Here is a 14,751-nt window from a genome sequence, read left to right as displayed (position 1 = left end):
GGCTGCAGCAAACAGCTTTTCCTAGCATTCTACTACAACTCAGTTTTATTACAACCTTCTGCCCTCTTTTGGAGAAATAGACTTGATGCTCATGATTTCAATCACCAGGCTCTTGCTGGTCAAATGGCTCATCTAGTGTTTTTATGGGGCTCTAGTGATTCTACCCGATTGTGGAAGTTGCAGGCCAGGAAGGAATTAGCAGTGGGCCACCCCCTTTTATGTGCAGATGCTGTGCTGGGCACAGTAGCAGTAATTTACATCCATAAGCGGGTATTGTTATTTCCCTTTTCAGGTCAGGAAACTGAGGTTAGGGAAATGAAGCAAATGACCCAAAGACACAGGTTAGCAAGATACTGAATGTCAGGATTTAAACCCAGGTCTGTAAGATTCCAGGGTCTCAGCTTAGAATGTGCAGGTCCACGGGGGCTGGGCAAGATACAAGAAGTGGCTCTGTTGTGGAGGGGATGGGATGGAGAGCCGGGCCAGGAGAGATTGAGGGGATGAGCCTGGAGGGGGTCCTGCGGCTATCAAACCAGGGCTGAAACTTACAAGAGGGCTCCTGAGACTTGGCCGTGGGAAGGAAGGAACAGCTGAAGGCACCTGGGCAGCAGGTCTGCAGGCTGCTCAGGATCATAATTTATCACCAGCAAAGCTTGCCATTTAATTCTCTCATTCAACAAACATTTATTGAATTTCCTCCTGTGTGCCCAGAAGTGCTGGGGTGCTGAGAAAACAAGGCAGAAAAGGTCCCTGCTATTTTGGAGCATATGTAATACTGTATTAATAATCATTATAATCATAGTAACCAACAGTCATTGAGCACCTAAGTACTAGGCACTGTTTTAATTACTTTACATATATTAATCCATTAATCTTAACAACTACCCTGTAAGGCGAGTACTATTATTACCTCCATTTTACAGCTGGCCAGTGAGAAGCTCTGCTGGGACTGGGACCTGTGACTCTTGGCTTCCAAAGCTCATAATCTGATCCACTGGACTCTGTTTCCTCCCATTTGGCCACTGGCCTTTTTCCTCAACTTCTTTCAGTAACTTTTGATAACTTCCAGTTTCATTTACTTTGTGTTGTGTTCTTAATTGTTCTCACAGGCATTTCTTAAAGAGTCTGCTTTTAAAATGTAAAGCATTTAATTGGCCTCTGTGGTAAAAAGGCAGACACCTGCATTTTGTAGAATGTCATCTGTATGCAAATTACCAGCCTCCTAGTCCTTCTGCTGTGTGGGATTCAGGGCTGCTTGGAGACCCACTCCTGGTTTCATTGCTGACCTTTCTCTGCTCCTGTGACCTGAGACATTTTAGCATCTGTTGAATTGCTCAGTTCAATATGATATATTTTTCTTTTCTTTCCTCCTAAGTGCCTAGCCCAGTGGGGTTGACCAAGATATACTGAGGCAAGAGATCTATCCTTGAAAAGTCTATAGTCTAGCTGTTGAGTCAGGACATACCCAGGATGAAATACTGAGATTATCACAGCAATGCTAAATTAAGTGTTAAATTTTTGCAGTAGGGATTGCCAGATGCTACAGAGGTTCAGAGTAGGGAAACAGTAGCATGGCTTTTGTGAAGGAGGGAGATAAGCTAGGTTTTGAAAGATTTGGATAGGTGGAAGTAAAAAGGAATGTTATTCCAGGCAGGAGCCTCGCAAGGGCAAAGGGATGGTGGTGAGAATGGCTTAACCTCTAAAAAACATGGAGGAGACTAGGTCCCCTGGAGTCTTAGGGAAGGTGAAAAGCTTTCAGAACCAACTGTGAAAGGGAAATCAAAATGGAGTTGGTATTGCTAAGAGAGCTTAGATGGAACTGGGAGGCTATTGTGGAAGTGGACTTAGGCACGTCTCAGCCCAGATGGAATCTGACCTTTTGACCACTTATTGTCTTAACGCAGGCATCCAGAACATCTGCCAGAAACTCAAGATACTTATCGGACCCTTGCCTTAAAATAACTAGTGACAGCCCATCTACTTGTCGGACCCTTACCCTAAATAACTCATGACAGCCTATCCCTTAAGGACAAATATTTCCTTTCTTGTGTCAGGGTCAATCATAACCCTTGAAGTTCAGTGGCTTTTGCCCTGACTCTTTTTCCTGGAACACTCGCTCAGTTTTACCTAAATCTGTCTCTCCTGAATTGCAGTTCTTAAGACCCCAGATATGGGCTTCCCTGGTGGCGCAGTGGTTGAGAGTCCGCCTGCCGATGCAGGGGACACGGGTTCGTGCCCCGGTCTGGGAAGATCCCACATGCCGCGGAGCAGCTGGGCCCGTGAGCCATGGCCGTTGAGCCTGCGCGTCCGGAGCCTGCGCGTCCGGAGCCTGTGCTCCGCAACGGGAGAGGCCACAACAGTGAGAGGCCCACATACCACAAAAAAAAAAAAAGACCCCAGATAAAGCTCTTTGTTCTTTGCGACCTCAATACTGATTATTGTTTGACACAACACTCCACAATAACAAAGCTAATGTTGAAGTGTTTTATATGTGAAAAGCATCATTTAAACTCTCCTTTTTGATCTTCAAAACACTAGGTGAAGCATGTACTATCCTCATGGTACTTAGTGGAAACTGAGGCTCAGAAGGCTGACGTAACTTACCTAAAGCAGCAGTGTAAGTGACAGAGCTGGGATTTGAACCCAGGCAGTCCAATCTCAACCTCCAAGCTCCAGACACCTATGTTATATTCCTAATACTGCTAATCATTCTTCCCTCAAAGGGTCAGAGGGGTTTAGTTATCTTTTCTTGATTGCAGACAACAGAAGCCAGAGCTAGTTTAAGCAGAAAGGAATTTGTTTAAAAGCAACGAGGGTGGGGCTTCCCTGGTGGCGCAGTGGTTGAGAGTCCGCCTGCCGCTGCAGGGGACACGGGTTCGTGCCCTGGTCCGGGAAGATCCCACATGCTGCGGAGCGGCTGGGCCCGTGAGCCATGACCGCTGAGCCTGCGCGTCCGGAGCCTGTGCTCCGCAACGGGAGAGGCCACAGCAGTGAGAGGCCCGTGTACCGCAAAAAAAAAAAAAAAAAAAGCAATGAGGGTGCACACAGACTCTACCAAAGGGCTGGAGGTTGAGCTTGCCAGGAACTCCAATGCAGGGCTTGTCTTTAACGACCACACTCTTGCTCTTCATGGATATGGGCACCACGCTCATATTACTGAGTCTGAACATTGCCCTGATGCCTGAAGAGCCAGCTGCTGCCATGCCACCATTGCCAGAAAGATGGATTCTGCCAAATGCCTGCTTCCTCACAGTGCTGTCTTCTGAATTGATGTTTCTCTTGAGTACACCTGATTCTCAGAAAACTGGGCAAGCAAATCTTCTGGCTTCTCTCTTGGGGAGGAAGGACTCATAAGGCAGAAATGCCCCTAACATAGGAAAGCTGTTGTCCCCAAAATGCTGGGCAGCTGGAAAACATGACAGTTTTCTACAATATTAGTAAATGTGGAGCTGGTGACCAGTACTGTGTTACTCTGGCCCAAGACCATGGCTCCTAAGTAATGGTCTATGGTCTGAGGCTTGGCTGGTTGAAGAGAATCACTCAGGAAGTCTGTCAAAAATACAGAGTCCCAGGCCTCTTCTCCAGAGGTTCTGATTCAGTGAGTCAGAGCAAGGCCTGGGAGTATACATTTGTCAGAGCTCTTCACATGATTCTGATGTGTAGGCCAGGTTCAAGAGTCAGTGACATTCTCATTGACATTTTTTGCTAATTCCAAGGAAATACTTGATATATTAAAGCTACAGGTCTCCACTGGGGGCGATTTTGCCCCCCCAGGGAACATTTGGCAACACCTGGGGATATTTTTGGTTGCCACATCTAAGGGCTGCTACTGGCACTCAATGCATAGAGACCAGGGATGCTTCTGAACATCCTACAGTGCGTAGGACAGTCCCTTTCAACAAAGAATCATCAGCTCTGTATGTCAACAGAGCTAAGGTTGAGAGTATCTGTACTAAAGGGTGCTCATTTTTCCTGAGATCCTACAGCACCATTCTCTCCAGAGGTGTTACACTCCCATTAAGATAGAACAGCATGTAAGAACTTTGGAGATGCCAGTCCCTCTTTAAATCTTGGCCATTTGAAACATAACCCCCTATGCTCATGTTGTCATTTCAGAGAGGGAAGTTTCCAGAGAGAGCAATGTCCCTGTGCCCACTTGATCACATCTGTTCTCTGGCTTTTAAACTTCACCTGCCCTGCCTGTGACTCAGATCTTGATAAAAGTCCAGGAAAAGTGTCACTGCTGGGCCAGTCCTTGGCTCTTCTCTTGGCCTGAAGGTTCAAGTAGGTGGCATAATGTAGTGGTTTTAGGCATGGTCTTTAAAGGGAGACCTTGATTAGAAACCTAGATCTCCCGCCTACTCTTCTGAGGCAAGTTATTTCGCCTCCCTAAAACTATGCTTCGTCCCCTATAAAATGGAGTCAATGACAATGCTTCTCTCTCTGAGTTGTGGAGAGGATGGAATGAGACAATCGTGTCTCAGTTGGCTCTTGCTGCAGTAACTCTGTGTAACAAACAGTCTCATAATTTCAGTGGCATACCACAACAAGCATCTGTGAGGATTAATTTTATGTATCAGCCTGACTGGTCCATGGATGGGGTGCCCAGATATTTAGTCAAACCCTATTCTGGGTGTATCTGTGAGGGTGTTTCTGGATGAGATTAACATTTGAATGAGTAGACTGAGTAAAGCAGATTGCCCTCCCCGGTGTGGGTGGGTCTCTTCTATTCAGCTGAAGGCCTGACTTGAACATAAAGGCTGAGCAAGAGGGGACTTTGCCTGACTGACTGCATGACTTGGGACACTGGTATTCTCCTGCCTTGTACTGGAACTTACACCACTGGCTCTCCTGGTATTGGTTCTGTTTCTCTGGAGAACCCTTATTAATACAGCATCTTCCTCCTGCCCATGCACCTGTAGGTTGGCTGTGGTTTGGCTGATCTAGACTGGGCTTGCCTGCAACACTGTGGGTTGGGCCAGGTCCATTCCATGTCTCTCGTTTTCCCTGGACCAGCAGTTACCCAAGATATGTTTCTTTATAAGGTGAGAGGCAGGAGCACAAGAGGGCAGGCCCAACCATACAAGTACATTTCAGGCTTTTGCTTATATCAACATCTGCTTCTATCCCACTGGCCAAAGCAAGTCACATGGCCAAACCTGAAATTAATGGGGCTGAGAAGTATACCCTGCCCACAGTAAGAAGGAGAGAGGGATGATAACCCAAACCATCACTTTTCTGTGGCGAGGACCTTAATATAATACTCTGAGTCATTACTCTGTGCTAGCTCAGTCTCTGTCCTTCACCAGCTTGGTGCTCTGACCTCTAGTTGATCCATGTGCGCATTAGCTTCAACCTCTTGCCTGTGAACCTGTCTCAGATCTGTTCATCTGGCCCTCCCAGGGGACCTCATTTTCCTCTTCTGTGCCGAATTATTAGTTGTGTAAATAAACAGCTCACCCTCTGTCACTGCCCAACAGCACTGCATGCTAGGCTTTTGTATGGTAGGTGCAGCTGACTTGAATTCACTCTGGTCTTGGTTCATTGAAACTTTCCCGTTAGTCTCTGGCTCTCTTTGCTGCTTATCTTAAATCCTTCCCTTCTTTCCAGGATCTGGTCAACCAGTAAATCTGTTGAAATGGCTCCAGCCTTCAGAAGTCTCTTCTCAGCATTCTTATTCTGTTCCCCACTCGGTTGGGTGCATCCTCCTTCTGCAGGATGGCTAGCTCTCTTCCACACACTGACATGGACACATGGACAAGGCCCTGAAGTCCACAGGGTGCTCAGTGGGTGCTCAGGCAGTGTTTGTTGATATTGAAGGTTTAAAAAAATGGTTTATATTTATTTTTCATTTGTTCGAGACAGAGGTCCCTATATATTGAGAAGCAACATAGCATGGTAGTTGGGCACACAGGCTTTAGAGCAAGAGTTCTCAGTCTTGGCTGCACATTGTAACTGATGGGGACATTTAGAAAGTTCTGGTGCCTGGGTCCTGTGTCCAAGGATTCAGATTGAATTGGTTTGGGGTGTAGCCTGGACATTAGGATTTTTAAATGCTTCCTATATGATTCTGACATGTAGTCAAAACTGGAAATTGCCGCTTTAGAGTAGGTCAAAATTTATTTTTAAACTTTGGCTTTGCACTTACCAGATCCAGCTTGGTCAATTTACTAAGCCCATCAGAGGCTAACGCCCTCATGTGTAAAATGAAGATAATATGCATTTCCTTGCGTTATGTAAAATGGAACGAAATGGCCAGATAACAGGCACTCAGTAAGCATTTATTTTCCTTTAAAACAGAATTTCATTTTATTCAACAGAGTTAGGTTCATTAATGAAAGCTAGGACAATACAGAAAATGAGGGGAAAAACCCACTTTGAGTCCTACTCCAGCAACTTTTCATGTGTTGCCTTTAGTTCTTGTCTCCTTCATGTTGCACATATTTTTATTTAGCTTTTAACCTAGGTTGAAATCATTGTGAAATACAGTCTATACCCTGCTTTTCTTCATTCAACTTTTATGATGAGGTAATAACTGCAGTTTCACTAAATCTGCTAAGGGTTCAGAATTCTGAATGTCTCACAAAGCTAAGGTGGGTCTCTCGTATTGAGAGTCATGGAGAATTGTCGGCCTCTCTTGTGATTTTCTTGGTGACAGTCAGTCCCCCTGCTGCCCTCTTTGCACGCTCCAGAGCACTACGTCTAGGGAGCGACCCTGAGGGCATGTGCACCAGTCTGAGCTGACTTTTCATGTGGAAGATCCTGCTGCTCTTTACATTACAGGGCAGATCTGGTGCCATCTTTATGAGGGATTAAACTTTATTATTACTAGGATGAGAACATCTCCTGTCGGTTGCGACAGTGCAGGGATGTCTGCATTCACCCCATTCTGTCAGCAACCCAGTGACTCTTCCATGCCCCAGGGCTCACACCCTTCATTTCCAATCACACAAACACCGTGCTGACTCAGGCCAGAAAGAATCAGCCCTATTTTCCACCCAGTTGCACTCACCTACAAACCTAGCCCTTCTGGAGTTTCAGGGCTGTTGAAGAGGCAATACCATGCATGGAGAAAAGAGGTCTTTGGGATGTAGCAGCTTTGATTTTGAATCCAAGATTTTCAACTTACTTTATGATCGACTTTTGGTGAATTACCTAACACTCCAAGCCTCAGTTTCTTCATATTTAAAAGAGGAACAATGTGGTCTGCCTTTTAGGGTTGTATGAAAGTTAACAATGAACTCGTTTATCCATTTAAAAATATTTGTTGAGCACCTGTTATATGCCACAGACTGTGTTAGGTACTGGGGATATTGGGGAGCCCATGCCTGTGTGGAATTTGCAGTTCAGTAGGAGGTGCTTAAAGTAGATATTATAATCCACTGTGGGTCAGTTTCAGATGGGGAAGATATTCTGGAAGTGTGTGGCAATGACACCTAATGTGGATGTGGGGATTTAAAAATAAATATAGTGGATTGAGCTGCTGTGGCAAGTCTACTCTTCCTGTTTCTCTTTAACTCCAGAGAAATTCTGGGCGAGTATGACAAGAAAAAAGAAATGTAACTGAGCTTGGAAAAAAGAAGGGAGAACTTCCATAGCAGAAATAAAGAGGAAACAAAAGCTAGAGCGGTGGGCAGGAGCTGCATCTAGACTGCCCCAGGTGTCTCCTCTGTGTGTGGAGTTGCTGGCTTCAGGCAGAACTCACCCATCATGGGAAATGGGAACTCGAACTCTCCACCTGCAGGCTTAGGGGTGCAGCAAGCAGGCTGGGCTTCTGTCTGGGGCTGTGGGTGGGAAAAGAATCCCCTGAGAGAAGCTGGACTCACATGGGGCCTTGTGCGTGGGTGCAGGTTCTGACCTTGCCCCATCACATAGCGTGGGAACCCTGAATGGAGAGATTAACGTAAAAACTGGTCCAAACGGCTCTGGTGGGGGTTCTAAGACCAACCCATGGAGGACCTCCCCCCTCAGGGCTTTTGTACAGGCTGCTCCCCAACCTGGGATAGTTGCTCCCAGTCCCCCTTTGGGTCGTCCCCTCCCAGCCTGCTTCACTGGACAGGGTCTTGACTCAAATGTCACTTTCTTGGAAAGGCTGTCCCAGTCCTCCCAGATTAGATCAGAGCCCTCCCCTCCCCTTATGCTTTCCCTTTCTCTTTAATGTACCTATTACAAACACAACTTAATAACTGTAATTATGTGGTACACAACTGCCTCCCCTACTAGATTGTTAGATTGTAAAAGTAGGTAAAATCTTGTACATCTGTCTTTTTACCTAATGCTGCATTCCCTGCATATTAGCTAGCACATAGTCGGTGCTCAAAAAGTAGATTTTGAATAAATGAATGAACGAATGAATGAATTTGTCCTCAATGGCCATGTTTACTACCCCCATCTCCTACCAATCCCAAATGGAAATAAAACAATAACACCTTCATGCTTTGTAGTTACTGCAGAGTGAAACTACACACTCCACTATGGCAGTGGTGCTCAGATTTTAGTGTCCGTGGACCACACCTTGTGAACCACTGCTGCACAGCATCATTATTTTGGTTTGTTTGGTTTTTAAGCCAGAGCTATAAAATATACCACTGATGACATGACTATAGCCTTATGCCTTGAAAACTTAGCATGAACAAGTGATTAACACAATCGATGCCTGATGATATGTAAGCATTCTTCCTGGGAAAATTGGGCTTCCTGTGTTTCTTATAAGTGGGGAAGAAAGTGGAAGGGTGAAGAGCTTGGGTTCTGGAGTCAGACCTGCTGGTTTCCAACCCTGCTGCCACCCCCTGCAAGTGCCAGAAATTAGGTAACTTATGTAGCCTCTCTGACTCAGCTTGCTAATCTATACAGTGGGATGAATTGTAGGACCTGCTTCACAGGGTCGTTGAGAACTAAAGGAGATAACGTTAATAGTTTCCTTTCAACAGTGCCTGGCACGTAGTAAGCAACCCCCAAATGTTAGTTATTATAATGGGGAAGAAGAGGAATATTTAACAGTATGTGTTAGGCATCCTGTTAGAGGTTTTCACACACATTGTCTCATTTAAGCCTCCCAGCAATGCTATGGAACAGGTATTATTAGCCCCCTTTTATAAGGGAGGAAACTGAGGCACAGAATGGTTAAGTAATTTGTCCAAAAATACATATTTATCAATAGTAATAGTATCTAGGGTTGGCACTGAGTCTGTGTAGTGTCATAGTCTATTACTATTTTGGTGCTGCCAGGCCTCCCAGCATTTCCAGGAAGCAGGCTCCTCGGAGAGCCTGACAGTCTAACCACGACAGGAGTGGGTTCTGTCTATCTCGTAAGGCTAGATCCTCCAGCTGACCTGAGGCTGCAGCTCTGTCCTTTCTCACTCACACTGAAGGGCGAGCTGACATGGGAACATTTCAAAGGCACCTCAGCCAGGAAGGCCAAGCTGTCCATCATGCTTAGAGAGCGACAGTGATGATGCTTCCCAGGAGAGCCACACGGCAGGACCAGAATCTCTTAACGGCCTAGAATCCCACTTTTAAAAGCAGGTTCACTAGCAGCTGCCTGACTTTCAAAGAAAACAGCCCTGGCTCCTGTCCGAGGGCAGGATGTGGCTTCAGTCTTTCTTTCCCAAGTGGAGGCTGAGTGGAAGTGACAGTGTCCACCAGAAGTGGCAGCTCTGACCAACAGGTTTTGAGTTGGTTGAGGGTCCCGTTCTTGACTGGTTTGGACAAAATGCTTTTGAAGGTGTTACTGGAAAGCATCCCAGTGAGAATGGGGCTGTGAAGGCTCAGATGAGTTGCCTATATACTCTGGAATCTCAAGATGTCCCTGGAGGGTGGGATCACCCTGCCTGGCAAGTGGGCAAATACCCTTCCTTGATTGGGAGGCTTTGGGCATGGACTATATAGGTACCTTCCTTGGGGTGTGAATTGTGGGTCATAGAAGGTTGCCTTATGTCCCATTTATTTAATTTTTTAAACACACAGCAGACTGTGTGGTGTCCCTACTCGTAACCGTCCCGGCTGCCTGTTGCCCTCAGGGTCAAGTTCAGCATGGCTTATACGGTTTTCTTAGCTTAGGTTTGCCCGGAAGTGGAGCAATGAGATAATGGACGTGAGATCCAGTCATTCATTTGGGAAGGATCTCAGGAAGCACCCAGATAAAGCGTGGAATTGAAACACTGAAGGCAAAGCAACCAATAAAACTATTGGTTTTATTGGTTAAAATAAACTATCAACTGGAGTGATGGTGGGCAATTGGAGGGTGATCTTCCTGGGGAATTCCAGGGAAGGGTATAGAGCATGCACTTCAGAGTTTTCTGTCTCTGGAGGTGAGGGAGATGGGGTATTTATCCTCCAAATCTTGTCAGTCACTGATTGGGGGCCCCTGGAGTGGGGCAGAGGGGAGCATGAACTCACTGAAACTTCTGTCCTGCTGATGGCAGGGCCAAAGTGGGACCTAGACTCAGAGAAGGCGCTCAGGCAAAGTGGTGCCTGTGTTGGCATTTGGAGGCCAGCTGCCTTGCGTTGAAGAAGGGACATGAGTGGGCCTCCAACAGCATCTACTGTGACATCCACAGTCTGGTTCAGCCCACCCCTTATACACACCACACACAACCCCCCACACACAATCCACAACTCCCACCCACACAACCCACCTACATGACCCAACACACACATACACGGCCTACAACACACACACACAATCTATAAAACACACATACAACCGTCAGTCCACCATAAACTCACAACCCATAATACACAGTCATACACAACACACACACACACACACACACACACAAAACCCCCCACACAATCCACAACTCCCTCCCACACAACCCACCTACATGACCCAACACACACATACACGGCCTACAACACACACACACACACACACACACAATCTATAAGCCACACATACAACTGTCAATCCACCATACAACTCACAACCCATAATACACAGTTATACACAACACACACACACACATACACACACAACCCCCCACAACATACATATTATTCCCCTTTTTACAGATGTGGAAAGTGAGACTCACAGGGTTATGAGTTACTCACTTTCCAGCCTGTTGGGACCAGACCCCAGATCTTCTCATTCCTGCTCAGGCACATTTCCCATTCACCCTGTGAGAACGGGCGTGGACCCCCTTACAGTGCTCACCTTGGGAAGTTCATGGCTAGTTCAATAATGCTGCTGATCCTCAAAGTGTTCTTCTTTTTCAAAATGAAAATATCTTTTTAAAGTAGGAAACCAATATATGCTTAAAAAAAAAAAGAAAACCAATATATACTTTTCTTCTTAAATATTTTTGGAAAAGGCCCTGAAAACAAGTTTTAAAAAAAGATTTCTTTGCAGTTTTTAATCAAAGCAGAATTTTCTGGCCTCAGTTTTCCTTACCTGTAAAATAGAGGTGTTGGAATAGGTCAGATGTCTTCATTGTGGCTCTGTGACACCCCATTGATGAGCTTTTGGAGATCTGGGAATCTTTGGAAATTTATCGAAGAAGTAACATGTGTGCACTTTTTTTTTCCTTGGGGAAAGGATTTATAACTTTTTCAGATTACTATAGTTCTGTGACCTCAAAATGTTTATCAGTCATCACACTAGATATTCCTTAAGGTCTCTTCTGGAGGAATTGTGTTAAAATCTTTGGGAAATGTCAGCAGGTACCGTAAACCTGAGGACCAAGAATTATTTTTTAAGAGTTGGCAGTAGGAGAGTGGGAAAGAGGTGGTATATCTTGTATACTTTATGGCCAACATTCAGTAGTCTAGTTAACTGTGATTTTAGTTGTTAAAACACAATGCTGGAGAGAGTTTGTTTTCATCCATTGCTGGAGGAGGTGTCAATTGGCCCCATCCTTTGGGGACACAGTTCAGCAAAATTTATGAAGAACTTTGAAATGTTTGTATCTTTGATCTAGTAATTCCACTGCTGGGCCTGTAACATGGAAAAATAAAGGATTATGGAGATCTATATCACAGAAAAAGAATTATATAAATCTTAAGATCATCTTGGTAGATCCCTAAAAACATTTGATAAAATCTGATATCAATGACTGATAATAGGACAAATGGAATCTGAAAATGTGTTTTTTAGACATAACCTCAAATTTATACCAAGTCAATAGTCAACCAATATTATGCCTGTAGATGCAAAGAGATACTAAAGGCATTTCCACTGAGTATAAGGATAAATTACTCTCTCTGTCATTATTTACAAGTGCCCTGGGATTGCTTGCCAATGCAATAATGGAAGAAAATGAACTAAGGATATATACCAGAAAGAACATGGCAAAGTAATCATTACTTAACATGATAGGAATATCTACATAGAAAATCTCATAGAGTCAACTAAAAACTATTAAAAGTAATAAGAGAAGTCAGTAGTTTGAACTTTACTGTTTCTTTACCAATGATAACCGGGTAGAAAATATCATCATTTAAAAAGATTTCATTGATAGTGGTCACCAAGTATATAAGCCACCTAGCAAAAGATGATATGTAGGACATACTGAAATAAATTTGTAAAATTACTTTAAATATTGTAAAAGACTACTAGATGTGCTCTAGAATGGGATGCCCAGGATTTCTAACCAAGTCCCATTAGTCTACAAATTTAACATTAATCTATAAATTTAACTTACATTTTTATGTGACAGAAATGATTTTAAATTTCATTTGTATGAATAAATAAGTGAGGACATGCAGTTCCATGGGTGGATTTTGTGCTTAAATTATAATCTACATTTTTTACAACAGGTACTTTTTATTCAGTGATACCCAAATAGCACATATTTTAAAAAAAATCATGGTAAATAGGAAGGGAGTGGACATTGTGGGTGGCCATGCTGAGTTTCTGCTGGCTTTGTGCTTTTAGCAGAGTGAGGGTCCCAGTGTGACTGGTACCACTTCTCATGTATTACTAGAGAATTTCCAGAAATTATCCATCACTTTCTTACAGGTGGATATAGGCTGTGATGCTCCTGAAATGGGCATCATTTACATGGAGGGGGTCCTCTTAGGCTTGGTCACCTGCCTCACCCCCATGATCCTGCTGCACAAAGTTACCCGAAAATTGCACAGAGGAAAATATAGCCCATCTCTGTGTCTGGCCACTGGCAACCAGCCTTGGCTCTGGGGATTTTGTGGCAGGGGCCGTGGGGGAAAATGGTGGGCTTTGGCTTTGTTTTAGTCCTCATGAGTCTCTTTCTAGGGATGATGTTGGGTCCCAAGATTTAAGGAGGGATATAGGGATGCAGTGACCCAAGGTAGTGATCCAATCTTTAGGGAAGGCTGTCTGACATTCTACATAATAATGGCCTCAGCAACTCAGAGTCAAAAAAAAAAAAAAAAATCACAGAATTCTAACTCTGAAGATGTTCTAAGATGTCTAGACCCATTTTGTACATGTTTCCCCAATAGCATTCTTTCAATTTTTTTTGAACACCTACAACAGGTTAACCATGGTGCTGTGCAATTTACCACTTTTGTTTATTTACTGATTTACTGTCCTTTTTCCTCACTAGAATGTAGATGGAAACTTGTCCACTGCTGGAACTTCAGTGATGTTGACAGTGCCTGGCATATTCAGGCCCCCAGTGAATATGTACTGGGTGAATAGAGATGAAAAAAATAGTTCCTACCCCCAGAAGTTCACAGTTCAGTAGGGAAAAAAGGGGAAATATAAATGATTACAGTGCAAGGTGATTGTTTTCTAGTGAAAGTGTGCACAAGTTGCAAAGAAATATAAGACAAATTTTTACAGGGGATTTCTGAGCCTTCAGCAAGGAGGTGGTGCTTGATTTGATCCTTTTTAAAAAGTATGAATATCTGTCAGTTGAATAAAGTACGGGAGGGCATTCCCAGAAGACAAGTGTTATGGGCTGAATTGTATCTCCCCCAAACTCACATACTAAAGCCTAAATCCCCAGTACCTCAGCATGTATTGGGAGATAGGGTCCTTAAAGGTAATTAAGGTTAAATGAGGTCACCAGAGTGAGCTCAAATCCAGTGCGACTGGTGTCCTTATTAGAAGAGGAAACTCAGACACAGACAAACACACAGAGGGAAGACATGTGAGGACACAGGGAGAAGATGGCCATGTACAAGCCAAGGAGAGAGGCCTCAGAAGGAACCAACTTCATGTTACTCTGATCTTGGACTTCCAGCCTACAGACTATGAGAAAATAAATTTCTATTGTTTAAACAACCCAGTCTGTGGTACTTTGTTATGGCAGCCCTAGCAGACTAATACAAGGGCATAGCATGCGTAAAGGGTGGAGGTGAGAGCGGGCATGGCTTCTTTGGGGACTCTGGGTCTTTTGGTAGAACCATAGTACATAGTTTTAGGAAGAGGGCTGTCTGGTAAAGAAAGAAGGAAGGGTGTGGGGTGTCAGGCTCACATGCCTACATGAATGAAGCAGGCCTAGTGTACGACAGTAGGGAGGGGTGGAGTCGGTGGTGATCTGGGGAGCACAGGCACTCGAGGGGTAGATGAGTGGTGATTCTGTGGCTGATTGATGCCATGTGGGAATGGGGGCCAAGTGTCACTAAAATTCCCTATTTTCAAGATAAGTCAGGAATATGAATTTTTATGTATAATCTTACGATTTTTAAAAGTTTGCAATTAATGTTTTAAACTCTGTGTGGGCCACAAAAAGATATATTTATATGTATGTGGATATATTTATATGTGCATATATATATGCTAGATGAAGCCTATGGGATGCCCATTTGTAATCCCTGAACAAACTA

The sequence above is a fragment of the Mesoplodon bidens genome (genome assembly GCF_964165515.1).
Source record: "Mesoplodon bidens genome assembly, chromosome: 15".
Lineage (NCBI taxonomy): Eukaryota > Metazoa > Chordata > Mammalia > Artiodactyla > Ziphiidae > Mesoplodon > Mesoplodon bidens.
The sequence above is the reverse complement of the archived record's forward strand: the minus strand, read 5'-3'. Positions refer to the sequence as shown.